The sequence below is a fragment of the Pimephales promelas genome, chromosome 24 (assembly GCF_988280905.1).
Source record: "Pimephales promelas chromosome 24, fPimPro1.hap1.1, whole genome shotgun sequence".
NCBI lineage: Eukaryota > Metazoa > Chordata > Actinopteri > Cypriniformes > Leuciscidae > Pimephales > Pimephales promelas.
In genome coordinates, this window is record NC_142792.1 from 24,303,993 (window position 1) to 24,308,992 (window position 5,000).

Consider the following 5,000-nt stretch of genomic DNA (forward strand, 5'->3'; position numbering starts at 1 on the left):
CGGTTGCCAGATATCAAAAAATTTATAGGCACAGCCTGCTGTAGCATACCTTATTTTTTCCATGGTAAGATTGTACAAGAGATCAATAAGCCACATTTTGAAAGTTGGAGGGCGCTTATCTTTCCATTTTAGCAGTATCTGCCGTCGAGCTAAAAGAGTAGTAAATGCTATGAGGCTTTTGTTGTTTTGATTTAAGTGAAAATGTTGCGGTACAATGCCGAATACAGAGATCATGGCTTCAGGCTCTATGACTGTCCCCAAAGTGTCGGAAATAAATTTAAATATAGACTTCCAAAAAACTTCAAGTTTTGGACAGAGCCAAAACATGTGAGACAGAGTACCTGATTCGGCTTCACATCTATCACAGTGAGGATCTATGTCTGATTTAAATTTTGCCAGTTTTACTTTAGACCAATGCAGTCTATGAACAACTTTAAATTGAATCACTCGATGTCTTTGACATATTGAAGATGAATGAATGTTTTTCAATATAAGTTCCCATACATCCTCAGAGATTCCTATAGACAGTTCCTCTTCCCACAATCTTTTCACGTGAGCCAGAGGTCCCATATTATGAGTATTCATTACCCTATATATTTTACCAATGGCCCCCTTGGAGTATGGATTCACTTTTAGAACTGTCTCAAGAAGTGACTCAGGTGGTAATGAGGGGAAGTGACTAACTGATGAAGCAGCAAAACTGCGAAGTTGAAGATATTTGAAGAAGTGAGTGTTGGGAATTTGGAAATTAGATTTCACTTGCTGAAAGGTTGCGAAAGTGCCATCAATATACATATCCTTTAGTACCCTGAGGCCATTTACAGACCAAGCATCGAAAGAATCATCTATAATAGAAGGAGTAAACATGTGATTTCTTGCTATGGGAGCGAAGACTGACATGTCTTTAAGTGAAAAATGTCTTCTAAACTGTCCCCATATTTTGAAGGAGTGTTTAATCACTGGATTCAGAGAGTATTTAGATATTGGATTAGGTGATGGCAATGTTGAGCAGAGCAATGCATGTAAAGAAGCGGGATGGCATGACAGATTCTCAAGGGACAGCCATTTAGGACCACTTGCATGCGAGTTAAACCAGTATAACATAGAACGAGCATTGGCTGCCCAATAATAGTACTGAAAATTGGGTAATGATAGTCCTCCATGGTCTCGGTGTCGCTGCAAAACACTTTTACGGATGCGTGCATTTTTCCCATTCCATATAAAAGTTGATATCAGCCTGTCTATCAGTAGGAAAAACGATTTAGTTAAAAATATCGGGATACACTGGAACAGATATAGAAATCTAGGTAGGATATTCATCTTGACAGTGCTTATCCTGCCTCCTAGTGATAGCGGTAATGTACCCCAACGCTCAAAATCTTGTTTTATAGAATCTATCAATGGAATAAAATTAGTTTTATAGAGGTTCTTGTAATTATTAGTAATACATATACCCAAATACTTAAATTTATCTTTACTCAATTTAAACGGTAAGGAGTTAAATGAGATTAGTCTGGCTGCAGTGTTAATCAGCATAAGTTCGCTTTTTTGCATGTTTATTTTATATCCTGATATTTTACCAAAACTATCAAGTAATGACAGTAGATGAGGCAGGGTCTTTAGCGGGTCAGACACATACAAGAGGGTATCATCCGCATAAAGGGACACTTTATGTTCTGATCCATCCCTCAGTATGCCTTTAATAGTATTATCGGACCGTATTGCCACTGCCAGGGGCTCAATCATCAGTGCAAATAATGAGGGGGATAATGGGCAACCCTGTCTAGTCCCGCGGCCTAATTGGAAAAAGGATGAGATGCTATTGTTTGTCCGAATTGCTGCTACAGGAGAGGAATATAAAACATTAATCCATGAAATGAATTTGGCACCAAAGCCAAATTTCTTCAAGGTATAGAAGAGGTAGTCCCACTCCACCCGATCAAATGCTTTTTCAGCATCAAGTGACAGAAGCACCTCAGGTATATCGGGTGGAGTGGGATAATGGAGAATATTCAAAAGTCTGCGTATATTATAGAATGAATATCGATTTTTAATAAAACCAGTCTGGTCATTAGACACTATTGAAGGTATAACAATTTCTAATCGACAAGCTAAAATTTTGGCAAATATTTTACTATCAACATTTAACAATGAGATAGGTCGATATGAGCTACAATCTAATTTACTTTTACCCTTTTTATGAATTAAAGAAATAACTGCTTGTCTCATGGTTTCTGGTAGCGACCCTGAGATGAAGGACTCCTCATAGACAGCGAGTAAAATAGGGGAGAGTTCAGATGAAAATTTTTTGAAAAATTCGCTCGGAAAACCATCTGGCCCCGGCGATTTTCCACTTTGCATGGTGGCAATTGCTTTCAATATTTCGGCCTTTGAAAATGGTCTTTCCAAATCTGAGGCATATTGTTCATCAATAGTAGGTAGAGTAAATTTGCTAAAAAATGAGTCAAACAGTACTTCATTTCTACTGGATTCCGATGTATATAATTGCGAATAATACTCCATAAACCTATTATTAATCTCTAATGGATCAGTAAGTTTTTTGTCGTGTTTATCAATAATTTCGAGAATTAGCTGGTCAACACTTTGTTGCCATAGTTGATGAGCTAAGATTTTCCCTATCTTTTCGCCATGTTCATAAGACTTGTGTCTGGATTTATTCAAAAGGTTCTCAATAAGTTTTGTAGATAACAAATTGAATTCTGTCTGAAGAGCCAATCGTTTCTTAAATAAATCGACTGATGGCGAGTGTGAGAGGACCCCATCTATTTGCAAGATATCAATTTCTATCTTTTTAAGCCTTTCCTGTTGTTTTTTCTTTACACGGGCACTATATGATATGATTTGGCCTCTGAGATAGGCTTTTAACGTTTCCCAAATTAGACAGTAGGACACCCCTGGGGTCCGGTTATGCTCTAAAAACTCATGTATTTCCTTAGAAATAAATTTAACAAACTCAGTATCTGAGAGAAGTAATGTATTAAATCGCCACGGCCGATACCCACTGCTTGTGGTAGGCAAGTTTAAAGTAATTAACAGTGGTGCGTGGTCTGATATCACTATTGCTTGGTATTCACATTTACTGACTCTAGAAAGTAAACTATTATCAACAAAGAAATAATCGATTCGAGAATATGTTTTGTGAACCGGTGAATAGAAGGAATAGCCTCTGCGCCCAGGATTCTGAAAGCGCCAAACATCAGTCATTCCGTACGTTTTAAGAAGCTGATTAAGTACTGCTGTTGAACGAGTTAGTTGCATGGTCTTGGGTGAACTGCGATCCAGTGAAGGCGACAGTACACAATTAATATCTCCTCCTAATATGACATGATGTGTATCTATATCAGGTATTCGAGAGAAGAGGCTGGTAAAAAATGCACTGTCATCCCAGTTAGGTGCGTACACATTCGCCAGAACTACTGGGGTATTGTTCAATCTGCCCACTACTATTATATAACGGCCAGCAGAGTCAGCATCAACTTTTGACATTACAAATGGGATAGTCTTTTTGATCAAGATAGCTGTTCCTCTAGATTTAGAATGAAACATAGAGTGGAAAATTTGTCCCACCCATCCTCCTCTAAGTCTAAAATGGTCAGATGTATTCAAATGGGTTTCTTGCAGAAAGGCGACATCTGCATTCAGCTCCTTAAGGTGTGAGAGTATTTTTCGGCGTTTCACTGGATGATTTAGAGACTTAACATTCCAACTAACAAGGTTTATCTGGCAAGTACCTGATACATCAGTGTGAGCGTTCATTTATATTAGTGTTGAGTATTTATAAATTATGGTAGTACGGATCCCAAGTAACATTTGTGCAATGTAAACATAAGAGAGTTCCTTCCCTAACCCAGAGTTAGCAAAACAAAAAATAAAAGCAATCAGTTTAGTGCAACAGTAATTTCCCCAGTCACCAACTAGAACATGGTGAAAAAATAACCCCTTGCAAATAACAAATCCACACATAAAGTGCTTTTTTTTAGAGAACTCTAGCTCTGCAGCTTGCTCTGCACATACATGTTAATAAAATTATTTTAATATAACCCCAATATATCAAAAAAATAATAATAATAATAAATAAAAAAAATAAAAATAAATAAAAGTAGTGCTTTTTTATCTCCTAACAGACCTTAAGATTGGTAAAACATAATGATAATAATAATAATAAAGAAACAAAGAAAATAACTTAACTGTAGTCCCATATCAGCACGCCTGTTATATTTTGCATTGTTGTTTATCAAACTTAAGTTCGTGCACTCATCAGAAAGACAGTCTGCTGCCAATAGAGATAAGAAAAAGAAGAAAAAAACGAAGCTAAGCCACCTCACGCAGAATATTGTTCTTAACATACGTCATGGCCTCCGTTGCGTCTTGAAACTGCTTATCCGTCCCATTGTACGTGATCCGGAATCGGGCTGGATGTAGGAGACCATAGCGGACCCCCTCTCGACCTCGAAGAAGTTTACGGACCTCGTTAAACGCCGACCTGGCGCGGGCTACACTTGGTGGATAATCAGGAAAGATGAGTATGGTTGAGCCGTTATGTTGTAGCGGGCCAGATTCCCGTGCGAGGCGGAGGATTTCGACACAATCTTGATAATAGTGTAATTTTGCTATAATAGCTCTTGGTTTGCCATCCATCCGTTTCGCCTGTAAAGTGCGATGGGATCTGTCGATCAGCACGTCTTTATCCATTTTAAGAACTTTTTTAATCAGCCTTGAAACAGAAGAAGGGGTGCTGGAGCCATCTTCCTCAGCTACATTCAAAATGCGGATGTTTGACCTCCGCATACGGCCTTCCATGTCCAAGCATTTCTCCTGTAGATTTTGAACATTTCCCTCCAGCCTGCGCACGGAGTTTTGTAGCTCCGTGACATCATCCGAACATCCTGAGAGTCCTCTTTCCATGTCCGACACAGTTGTTTTGATCACTTCCAGTTCTGACCGAAAAGCTGATGTGTTGTTTGCTATCTCCTGCCTAA